We start from the raw sequence: 12,079 nt of genomic DNA on the forward strand, positions 1-12,079 counted from the left end.
GGAAATTGTCAGCGTCTTCACACCACTTTGGTGGTGTAAACTGATGTGAAAGCGCACATCGCTCTGTAGCTCTCAACAGGATAAAGGTTTCTGTATCGTTGTTCAGTCAGATCTACAGCAGGCCGCCATCCACAGTTCATCACTTTTATTTTCATTCCTTCTTCAAATCTTTATTTTTATCATTTAACATGTTTTGCTGTGTTTGAACTCCTTAACGCTTTGAGCTACAGAAAGAACAGGAGCTGTCGCACCACACAAGCATTTCAAAATAAAAGCCGATTTAGATTCTTTTATTTGTATCTTTAGCTCTGATGTAGGCAAAACATAACACTGTCGTCAAGAAGGATCTTTTCCACTTCTTCCACTTCTTTTCCACAAACTCTCAAACAATATTTCATGGTTCTGGTGAAACCAAAGTCGAGGAAAAGGACAGCACAACTGTGTGAACATCAGCATGTCGTGTTCATGTAACAGACCCTGGCTTCAGGCTTGTAGACAGATTGGAGACGGTTTGGCTCCATCAATGACATCCCTTGACACTGGAACCTCGAGCCAGCGCCTTTGATAAAGATCAACTAACAGTCCTGTGGTTCCATGGTGTAATGGTTAGCACTCTGGACTTTGAATCCAGTGATCTGAGTTCAACTCTCGGTGGAACCTCTGTCTTCTGATTTTGTGGGATAGTGACTACATATAACAGTAACTCCACTCCACCCAAAACAGTGATCCACCCCTGAGCAGAGAGGAGGCTTCATGAAACAGTTTCTCTTTTCACCTGCTGCAGCAGCTCAGAGCCTCTGGGGTTCAGTAAAGGTCCAAAGAGGATGTAGCTCAGTGGTAGAGGACATGTCATATTGTGAATGAAGCTCACAGGACAGTCATGGTCACATACTCTTCTCTCCTCCAAACCTTTGAGGTTTCCTGTCTCAATCTGATGTTCATTTGATTTAGGCTCCATGAGTGTGACTGAGTGTTTTGTTTCCCATTTGTGTTTCCTTCCTCTACAATAGAGAGTGAGAACGTGTTGGAAAAACATGTGACATGCTTCTTATGTGAGGTGATGATCAGGGATCGCCTCTCTGTTCAGCTTCATTGGCTCGTACAGTCATTTCCCATATGATCTGTCAGTGAGGATTCCACAAAATTACCATCGCTCTTGCTTCAGTTGCCAAGATACTGCAACTAACAACCAGACAGCAAACCTCACACAGCTCCATAGTGTAACAGTTCGCACCACTAATGACTGCAACCCAACAGATGGGCTCGTCCGGGATTTGAACCCGGGACCTCTCACACCCTAAGCGAGAATCATACCCCTAGACCAACGAGCCACGCGGCGTTTGTCCGGCAATCATCATGTTGCATAGCATTTATCATACAGGAAGACCGTAATGTTTAAGGGGGAGTCAGAGACATATTAGAACACAACAAGAGTGCAGGGAGCTCAAGTCTGCTCCATTTAAGCTCAAATCTGTGAAATGCCATGCCATGCCAAATGACATGCCCAAACAAACTCCGCGTGGCCAAATCCCCCTCCCCCTCCTGAAACATACACACAAACGGTAACTACACAGAAATAAACATCGGTTGTTGATATTGGCCGTTTTACTCATCGGACTGATGCTGATGTGTTACAGAATTACCAGCATCAGCTGATACATTGTGCATACCGACATCAAACCTTTGAGAAAGTGACACACAACTATGAAGAGCACAAGTGTTCACCGACACAGACGTGGTTTCAGAGACAAACTGCAGAGAAATTGGCAGTACTGATGCTGAACACACATTTAGAACAAAAAACACACAAAAAAGTCATCGTTAATAGCCTGTATGGAGTCTAAAGGAAAAGAGGAGAGAACATGTCACACGCTGTTATGACTCTTACCAAAGTTTGTCTTCCGTGAAAACCTGTCAGTCACCAAATTTCCTTCTGCTAAACACAGCACCAACCACTAAATTACTGTTCCTCTTATCCAGATACTGCAGGTAAAAGCTGTAATACAGGAAGTGATGGTTTTCATCAGTTTGTTTCAGTGATGAGCAGGAACTCCACTGAGAGTGAAGCTCTGCTGGGGTTTGAATGCAGGATGACCTTCCTCAAAGGTTTGAAGTGATTTGTGAGTCTGAAGAGCTGCTGCCTTTGATACATCACCTGATGATGTCACAGTACTCACAGAATGAAACTCCTCCTTTGAAGCTGCTTTGAAGAATTAATAAAGGACAAGGCCTCTGTCTTCGGATCAGAAAACTGAGGGTTCCAGTTCCTTCTTGGTTGGTCAGTGGTGTATTACAGGTGAAGGGACTTAACAACTTGAAATTTCCTGCATATTTTTTTCACTCTCATTTCAGCTTTAAGTAGCAATGCCTGGTATAAAAGGCATTCATGTGGGAGACCTAGAATCCATGATGTGTTACACCAATAGACTGTAACTGCACACTAGTGGTCCATTAGAATAATGAACGTGGGTAGAAGATAATATAATACATAATTAAAAAACAAAACTCTGTCTTCTGCTCTATAAGACATTACTGGGACAAGATTCCATCGCCTTTGAAATGATTCAGTTGCCTTTGAAGTGACTGCGATGTCACTGGCTCCCCATAATTCCATGTAAATACCAGCTGGCAGACAGAGTCACATCACAGTACATGCACAGGAGGACTACAGCGAAACACACTGACAAACACAAACATCATGCCAAAGAGGATGAAGATCGCACATGGAGGCCAAAATAACGGCAACACAGCAGAAGAAGGCCTGCTATCTTTATTAGCATTTGTATCTGTATACACACACACACAATCACACACACCACGTTTTCCAGCCCTCATGGTTCTTGGGGAATCCATACATGTGGAAACCCTTCTCGGACTGATTGGAGCATCCAAACGCTGCACTCCTACATTAAAACAAACCACTTTACCATCAACCTCAGCTGCAGTATACACATTACACTTCCATCAACAGATCCTCTGTATATACATGAACTTCAGAGTGGTGCTGTGGCTTAGCTGGTCAAAGCACCTGTCTTGTAAACAGGAGATCCTGGGTTCAAATCCCAGCAGCGCCTTGTTGGTAGTGTTAAATGTTATAGATATAACAGACACAGCTTTAGTTAATAATGAGAATTTAGTGGTTTCAACCTCAAATCCTTGAACACTGTCTGGTTGACATGTTTCGGTGATATTAGACTTCTATGGACCATTTTTGCAGAATCAACAACTAATAACTCCACAACGAGACTGTGTGACGTCACTGGAGATCAAAGGCATTTCCTGCCTTTCATTGATGCCCCACGCGACACAGATGGATACGTCACACTCTCACGGTCGCTTCAAATGAATGAGTGCATGCAGTTTCTGTAGTGTAGTGACCATCATGACTCTTACCAAAGTTTGTCTCCTGTTAAAAAAGTGCAATCACCACATTTCAACCTGCTCAACAGCAGGGTACAACTCAGACAGACTAAAGCCAGCTGAACACCAACAAGGATGGGATTCAAACCCACGCGTGCAGAGCACAATGGATTAGCAGTCCATCGCCTTAACCACTCGACTTAACCTAAAGATTTCAGCTGTAAGCCTCTACAGTCCTCCGCTCTACCAACTGAGCTGTCGAAGGAAGCTGCTGGTGCTGCTGCAACTAATAACTCCACAATGAGACTGTGTGACATCACTGGAGATCAAAGGCATTTCCCGTCTTTCATTGATCTCCCACATGACACAGATGCATACACACTCTCTCACGTTCCCTTCAAATGGATGAGCGCAGACACACAGAAATCACTCTGGACTGATGATGTCACAATACTCACAGAATGAAACTCCTCCTTTGAAGCTGTTTTGGAGAATTTCCAAAATCACATGTGATTGAGATGTAAACACAAAGGCTGCCCCACTGTCACCACTCAGAACAGCTGAGAGGCTTATTGATACAAATACATGCTAAGCCAGCAGCCGATGCTGGCGTGCTGAATTTTCCAAAAAGTTTAAGCTGCTATTTATTCTGTATACTTTTATAATAAGCCTTAGAAGCATCCAAGCAGGCCGGTTAGCTCAGCTGGTTAGAGCGTGGTGCTAATAACGCCAAGGTCATGGGTTCAATCCCCATACTGGCCAGCTGCAGAGTCCTTGAAGTAGTTCAGGAGTTTGTAACAGAAGCCTTTTCACTGACAACACCACAGTCACACATTGAACCCATGTTACAGCCACCTGGGTGAAAACAGCAGCTGGTGTTTGCTGATGATGACTCAGGGCGTTTCTTTAAATGCTAAGGTTAAGGTAACAATTGTGACTTTCAAACTAATTCAGATGTTCTTAACCCCCACACCCTAAAAACTGATAAAAATTGTGATTGTGATTGACTTGTCTTATCCACTGGAATTATAGTGCACATGTGGAACCCCAAGATTTGATCTGGAGAAGGTGTATGACCGGGTTCACAGGGATGTTCTGGAGTATGGAGCCATCCCATCACTATATGACAATAAGCTTCCCTTTCCCCGAGACAACTACAGGGTGTAACAGATGAACAGCTGTGGTGAGGACGGGTTACAGGTCTGTAGCTGGAGGACTTTGGCACCATCGACTGCAGGATGTTCCAAAGGGAGACATGAAGACTCTGCAGTTACCTGATTGGTCAGAGAGTTTTAATGGAACTCCTGCAGAAGAAGTTACATGAGTTTATCTCAACAACCTTAAAATAGGTGCTGCTGGGATTTGAACCCAGGATCGCCTGTTTACTAGACAGGCGCTTTGACCAACTAAGCCACAGCACCACTCTGATGCACCGAAATGTACAGAGGATCTTAAAATATTCCAACATCAGTAGCTGACCATTATGACTCTTACAAGACAGGTGCTTTGGCCAGCTAAGCCACAGCAGCACTGCAACATTCATCTATATACAGAGGATCTGGTGATGGAAGTGTAATGTGTATACAGTTGAGGTTGATGGTAAAGTGGTTTGTGAGCCTGTTTGACTGCAGATGTGCATTTTCATTTGGACCCCAGGAAGAGTAGCTGCTGCCTCAGTGACAGCTAACAGGGATCCTAACAAGTGATAAACAATAAACAGACATTTCCAATCATCATCAAACTGGATTTTTTTTTTAAATGGCTTATGGTCTACAGATGTCTCCCATGACACTGGAGCCTGACAGCTAAATCAATTATCTGTCTGATGAAACCTTCTGGATGAGATGAGGACATTGATAATGCTGCCTGTCCTCACTAGCTCCTCATCTGTGGTGACCCCCAAACAGGACACAACCTCAGTATCATGACAAGTCATGCTGCTGAACAATTAATGCTACAAGGATTCATTTCAGCTTCACTTTAACAGATTGGATTCATACATTTATGTGACACACAGTCAGGTCATGTCCTCTTTCTGTAGATCAAATTGTCACAGAGTCAGAATGGCCGAGCGGTCTAAGGCGCTGCGTTCAGGTAGCAGTCTCCCCTGGAGGCGTGGGTTAAAATCCCACTTCTGACAGAGACTGCTTCTCCACTGCAGCAAGGTGTGTTTGGGGACAAAGTTGTTTTGGTCTACTTTTGACCACCCGAACTTTTAAAAGACCAAAATTCCTTTGACATGTTGAAATATTGCCACTCCATCCATAGAAAATGTTGGTTTGTTTGGCACCTTGACATTTCCTAAATAGCTTTTTATCTCTCATTAATTAAAAAAGATAGTCTTCTAAAGGATAAACCACAGGTACTAAAATCCAGGATTGGCCAGTAATCAAAGTGTGAACACAGTCTGGCAACTTTTCAGGGAAATACACAGAACAGTCTGTCTTTTCTGGACCTTCAACAGGTTTCAAGGATATTTAGAGATCATTCAAGATGGATCTAAAGTCAGACATTTAGGATAATTCTACCAAGAACAGCAGGCTGCAACATGAACAGACCAAAGTGAGGTGAATGTGCATTCTATGTTGGAGGTCATGAGAAAAAATGGGAGGAGTCTTTGATGTCATTGTGGCATTAGAGGTGTTATGCCCTGTCATAACACACTGATAAAAGAAGAAATGGCCAGACGAGCCATTCGGTCTCACCAGTTGTTTAACTACTGAGCCATTTGAATCAAAACATACTGTAGGGTGACATTTCTTGGACTGGATCTTGTGCACATGCATTTGTGTTTGATTCCAGTCATGACTCATCAGTTTTCTCTTGTTTTGCTTTACGCAGAGTGGCCAAATTTGGTAGATGACTTGGCTCAGGATCTCCAAAGTCAATCAGCTTCTCTCCCTTTGATGCCCGCCATACATGTGCTTCCATCCTGCCCTCACTGAGTTCTTTGGCTATCTGCACACACAACTATCCAGACATGAATCGCTTTGAGTTGCCAGCGTACAGGGGAGTCATCACTGTTTTTAAGAACAGTTGAGCACCATTGGACTGTTGATTTTGGGCTCTCACATTTAATGTCAAGAATCATGATTAACTCAAAGGTTGTTAAAAGTGTGTTTTCCCAAAGCTTAGCTACAATGCTTTGGAACAGCGTGGGGAATTAGCTCAAATGGTAGAGCGCTCGCTTAGCATTCTCCATACGACTAGCTCTTCGTTGGAGGTGAAGCCAAGTGACTTCAACATCCCAAAAGCCAACAGCGGTTTCGTTTGGACTGTGCTCACCAACAGAGTTGCCAGATTTGGCTTCACTGGGCAGGTGAGATGACAATTGGGCTGCTTGTAAATATTGTCAGCAATGTTACAGAACAAACTAAAAGCAAATTGTCCAAAAAAAGATTTATCTCAGCTTATTCCCCACGCTGTTTCAAACGTGTAACTTGTAACTTGGCAGTTTATCATGTTTGGGGTTTGGATATGTTACTCTCCCATAGGATGTTGCCGTGGTGATGGTACCTGTGTAAATCAGAAGTAAAGGACTAATACAATCCTTCTATCCTTGTTTGTACACACATAGTTTGCCAAAAGTGACACTGCTTCCCGGCCTTGAGCTGCATGTAGGGTGGAGCCAGGTGATCAGAATGAAGATGCAACTTTAAGGAGGAGATTGGAGTTGTTCTTTGGGTACTCAGACAGGACAGGATGTAACATGTAGCATGATTCTTGTGCTGGACGTCAGGAGTGAAGGCAGTAACTCCAACAGTTCCTCCAATATGACCAGGACTGTGGCAGCAAAACAAAGAAGCATGACACCAGAACGTGTTGTGACAACAACAAACCTTTGTTGACAGGATTTGAACCTGCGCGGGGAAACCCCAATGGATTTCAAGTCCATCGCCTTAACCACTCGGCCACAACAACCACACATACCAATGCCAGCATTACTCAGCATTTTCCAGCCAAGATATCTAGAGAGAATTGGACCTTTTGTTCACAGGGAGACAAAAAATGCCCGAATTAGCTGATTAGTTTTCATTGACTGGAGCCTTAATCCAGCGCCATGGACCGCTCGGCCACACTACCACTGGATGGATGTCTAAATTTATGCTGTATGTTCACCACCGACAGTGAAGGCTTCGAATCCAGTTCAGTCCAAATAGTTCCAGTTTTGTTGTTGCTTCTGTCTGCAGAACTCAAAGGTATCTGGCAGGACCACGATTGTCTTTTGAGCTTCATTAACAGAGTGCACTCTACTGTGGAGGTCATGACAAAAAAGTGGGAGGAGTCTTTGATCTCTTTGATGTCATTAGAACCTTTGTGACATCACAGAATCAGCATCTCCTTGGATGGTTCCTGGGGCTCACTGCATCATCTGCTGTTGAGAGCTGCAGAACGATGTGCACTTTCACGTCAGTTTGCAGACTCTGCCCACTGTGAGCCCCCCAGCCTGCATCAGAAATGAGCAGCTTTTCTACTCAGAGTCTGTCCCAGATGACTGAGCTCCTCAGAAACCTTTCTAACAGTTCATAAAGTACTTTGCAGTTTAAACATAACAGCTGAAAAAGAGGACATTTCACTTCTAAACCCCTTCTGATAGCCAGCAGGAGCTTCACTTGGACTTTGCTCACGCTTCTTTTTTAACAATACTTAAAATTAACAATGAGGCACTGCTGGGATTTGAACCCAGGATCTCCTGTTTACAAGACAGGCGCTTTGACCAACTAAGCCACAGCACCACTCTCTCAGCTGTAGGATGTGATGATGGAATTGTAATGTGCATGCTACAGTTGGGTTGGATGATAAAGGGGTGGAGTTTCTTTTTGTATTGTTTTAATGTCAGCTCTGCCTGGATACAACAGTGGTCAGGGCTGTATGATGTATGTTTATACTGAAACACTGACAGCTCTCCTCCATCTCACTCTTTTACTTACTCTGGGTTCCAGCCCTCGTTGGTGCAGCAGGCAGCGTGTCAGTCTCATAATCTGAAGGGTTGGGTTACCGCCAGTAAAGGGACTAATGTTCATTGTATGCTGAAGATACCTCATCCTAAGTATCCCACAAAGTCATGACTCCTGCCAAATCATGAAATTTTCTTCCTCCAAACACAGTACAAACTTTACAAATTTTGTCACCCCTCTTTCTCTTGTCAGCATTAATTTAGCCATCCACCCAGTGGTAGTGTGGCCGAGCGGTCCAAGGCGCTGGATTAAGGCTCCAGTCTCTTCGGAGGCGCCCCTTAGCAGAGGATGGTTTCCATCATCCACCTCTGGTTCTGACTTGTGTGGCGTTTTGTTTTGATGAACCTCATTATGTACACACAGCACATTCAGGACATTAATGTGACAGTTTATTTTATGCTAAAGAAAATCCTTTGTTATTTGTCTCAGTGGACTCGGCTCATCATATTTTTCTGACTAACTGTTATTTGAGTTGTAAGCTCCTTATTTTGGCCTTCTCTTGTTGGCGTATCTCCAAAGAGCTAAAGTCTTGTGTAGAAAAAACTGAAAGATCTGAAATTCTGAAATGTTACGGCAGCACCCGCTGTTGAGAGCTGCAGAGCGATGTGCGCTTTCACATCAGTTTACACCACCAAAGTGGTGTGGAGACGCTGACAACGTCCCCACCCTGCAGGCTACTGATTAACTGATTAGCCTTGTTTATCTCAGGGTAAATCATCAGGGTCAGATCATCTGTTCTCATTATTGCTTCCATGATCTGGAAGTGGAACTAAAGGTGTGCCCCTATGCCTGCCCTGATAATGGTAACTGATCATCAGTGAGTGCTCTCATCCTTTTAGATGAGTCTGAACAACAGCACTCAGCTTCGTTTTCATTGATAAGACATCAAACTGGCAGTGGTGGGATTTCTTACCGGAGCTCAGGTAAGAACAATTGTCTTTTCTCTTTTTGCACATTAAACTGTTAAACTTAAGTTTAACATCTACATCTAACTCAGCCTGTACAGATGATTCAGTATTTCTTTATTTGGACCATGTGCTTTGACCATCAGGGGACAGTTTGTTCTGTAACATTGCTGACAATATTTAAACAAAAAGCCCCATATGTATTCCAAAGCAGCCCAATTTCCATCTTACGAAACCCAATTTCATCAAAAGAAGCCCAATCTGGCAACAAATTAGAGCAGTTTAAACAGAATTATCACATAATTTGTCCCTCACCTGTCTCTGTGACACAATTATCAATGTGTTCGGCTGTTCACTGAAAGGATGGTGGTTTGAGCCCACCCAGGGATGTGCTTTGTCTTATCCACTGGAACTTTAGTCGACACATGGAAGATTTGATCTGGAGAAGGTGTATGACCGGGTTCACAGGGATGTTCTGGAGTATGGAGCCATCCCATCACTATATGACAATAAGCTTCCCTTTCCCCGAGACAACTACAGGGTGTAACAGATGTACAGCTGTGGTGAGGACGGGTTACAGGTCTGTAGCTGGAGGACTTTGGCACCATCGGCCTAAGATCTACAGGATTTTGGGATCTCAGGAAGGAAAACAAACGTAAAACACAAAGTTAAATTGTAGACACAGAGGGAAACTGCAATGGCCGGGAATCAAACCCGGGTCAACTGCTTGGAAGGCAGCTATGCTCACCACTATACCACCATTGCATGGAAATGGCCAAAATCACAGCCCTTTTGTATGACTCAGAGTTTATTGAACCTCCTACTTGGAATACCCTGCAGGTGCATGATAACATATTTATGTCATGGGGTCAGTAAAGAAAGGCATTTTCCCTGACTGGGAATTGAACTCAGGCTGCACAACCATTTTTATGGACTGAATTTCCATCAAAGGCTCACATACTGAATTAGAACGCTGTAGGTGGAAAGAATAGTTTAGCTCTGACTTTTGATTGCACATCCGGTGCCAGTAGATGCATCTGTGAGGGTACCGACTGAGACCTAAGGTGCATGATAAGTTTAATCAATGACCTGTATTCAAAGCCATTTTCCCTGTCACCCACATGTATACTCAGGTAAAGTATGATATAATTACTCACCCTGGCATCAGTGAGAATGTGGTCAAACTTCATTGCAACAGCCATGCGCCCCCTCTTTGCAGGGAGGATTCTGGGGGTCAAGGGTGTATCTGTTGTCCATTGCAACACAGACAGATACAGACAAAAAAAATAAACAAAATGATCCAGACAAACAGTTGGACAAATAAGTGGACGAACAAACATGTTTGTTAAAAATGTTCTAATATGTTTATGACGCCACCGTAAACATTACTGTCTTAGTGAATGATAAATGTGGTGGGAAACATGTTGAATGAACATGTTGAACTCAAAGCATCTCATAAATGCGGTGTGTAACATTTTGAATGCCATTAAAGTCTTGCTGCTAATGGCTCGTTGGATGATTCTTGCTTAGAGTGCGAGAGGTCACAGTCACAAGTCCCTGACTGCCAGGGTTCTTACTGAGGTCTGTCTTCTGTAAAAAGAGGTCAATCACCACATGTCTTTCTGCTAAACACAGCACCAACCACTAAAACACAGTTTCTCTTCTCCAGCTGCTGCAGGTAAAGTTTTTAATACAGGAATTGATGTTTTTCCTCAGTTTGTTTAAGTGATGTGCAGGAACTCCACTGAGAGCGAAGCACTGGTGGGGTTTGAATGCAGGATGTCCTGTGACACGGACCAGGAAAGTTGACCAAAGATAGAACATCTTAAGTGCAGAATGGCCAACGATACATGAGGGGAGAAAGATGTGCAGCATTAATGACCTGGCAAACCACTTTTGTTATTCAGTAAGACATTTCCAATCACTTGGAGCACATTCAAAGAAACCTGTTCAAGTTCTAGCAGTTCTAGTCAGTTCTAGCTGACCAGCATTATTCACACATAAAGTGATTTTAGCTCATTTTAGTTTTGAACTCATTTTCCTTTGAGCTGAAGCAATCACCGTCAGGAAGTGCACCACAGAAGAGTCACATGGAGGTTTAAGTCAACGTCTGAGGAACCAGCTGAGAAACAAAACCAAAAGAGCCAACAAGCAAATATTCTGTTATTTTTAATTGAACAGACGGGATCAGGTTCTTTATTTAAGGGGTCCTGGATTCTTGCTTGGAGCTTTGTAGACCTCCTTTGGACCCGGTCTTTGGGGGAAGCTGGGTTGGCTCTTCTGGTTCCTCAGAGAGGGGCAGAGGGTACTCTGGGGAGTAGTTCATGTGGGTCTGGCCTTCTTGTGCTCGCAGGTAGCCGCTCCTCTGCTGGACGATGAAGGTTGGCGGCAGCAGAGGGGACGTCTCACTGGAGCCCATCTTTGCTGCGCCGCCGGAGCCCCAGACGCCGAAGTCTGGGAATGAACGAGAAGGCAGCCAGGTGCTGGGGTCGGGGAACTGGACGTGGGCTTCACCTGCAGGCTGAATGTCCCAAGAAGGTGATCCAGAATCAACCACAAAATCAGATGGTTGGAATCGAGGACCAGAGAGGGAACCCACATCACCACCAAGTCCAGAACCAGGCTGCCCATGAGATCCTGGAGTATTCTGTCCATGGTGGACCGGGCTGACGTAGCTTCCACCCTGAGGCATCAGAGGTCTGGATGGAGCGCTGGGCTGTTGGACTGGTACTCCAAGCTGCGGCATCAGGGGAGGACGTGAGCCTCCAGAAGGAAGGTTTGGTGATCCAGCACCACCACTGGAGCTCCAGGAACCAGTGTAGGGGTATTTGTAGTCTGGACAGAGAAGAGGAGGAG

General features: G+C 44.2%; 9 non-coding genes across 9 annotated transcripts; 4 read left to right on the top strand and 5 right to left on the bottom strand.

Annotated features, from left to right (window-relative positions):
• Positions 1-588: 588 nt before the first annotated feature.
• Positions 589-660, top strand: trnaq-uug (transfer RNA glutamine (anticodon UUG)). The gene has a single exon. It is a non-coding gene; the product is annotated as a tRNA-Gln (tRNA).
• Positions 661-1,259: 599 nt separating this feature from the next.
• Positions 1,260-1,331, bottom strand: trnap-agg (transfer RNA proline (anticodon AGG)). The gene has a single exon. It is a non-coding gene; the product is annotated as a tRNA-Pro (tRNA).
• Positions 1,332-3,000: 1,669 nt separating this feature from the next.
• On the top strand, positions 3,001-3,074 carry trnat-ugu (transfer RNA threonine (anticodon UGU)). The gene has a single exon. It is a non-coding gene; the product is annotated as a tRNA-Thr (tRNA).
• Positions 3,075-4,048: 974 nt separating this feature from the next.
• On the top strand, positions 4,049-4,122 carry trnai-aau (transfer RNA isoleucine (anticodon AAU)). The gene has a single exon. It is a non-coding gene; the product is annotated as a tRNA-Ile (tRNA).
• A 585-nt stretch (positions 4,123-4,707) lies between these two features.
• Positions 4,708-4,781, bottom strand: trnat-agu (transfer RNA threonine (anticodon AGU)). The gene has a single exon. It is a non-coding gene; the product is annotated as a tRNA-Thr (tRNA).
• Positions 4,782-5,417: 636 nt separating this feature from the next.
• Positions 5,418-5,500, top strand: trnal-cag (transfer RNA leucine (anticodon CAG)). The gene has a single exon. It is a non-coding gene; the product is annotated as a tRNA-Leu (tRNA).
• Positions 5,501-7,199: 1,699 nt separating this feature from the next.
• Positions 7,200-7,281, bottom strand: trnas-uga (transfer RNA serine (anticodon UGA)). Its single transcript has one exon. It is a non-coding gene; the product is annotated as a tRNA-Ser (tRNA).
• A 741-nt stretch (positions 7,282-8,022) lies between these two features.
• On the bottom strand, positions 8,023-8,096 carry trnat-ugu (transfer RNA threonine (anticodon UGU)). Its single transcript has one exon. It is a non-coding gene; the product is annotated as a tRNA-Thr (tRNA).
• A 1,820-nt stretch (positions 8,097-9,916) lies between these two features.
• Positions 9,917-9,988, bottom strand: trnag-ucc (transfer RNA glycine (anticodon UCC)). Its single transcript has one exon. It is a non-coding gene; the product is annotated as a tRNA-Gly (tRNA).
• Between the last annotated feature and the right edge of the window lie 2,091 nt (positions 9,989-12,079).

The sequence above is a fragment of the Echeneis naucrates genome, chromosome 2 (assembly GCF_900963305.1).
Source record: "Echeneis naucrates chromosome 2, fEcheNa1.1, whole genome shotgun sequence".
Lineage (NCBI taxonomy): Eukaryota > Metazoa > Chordata > Actinopteri > Carangiformes > Echeneidae > Echeneis > Echeneis naucrates.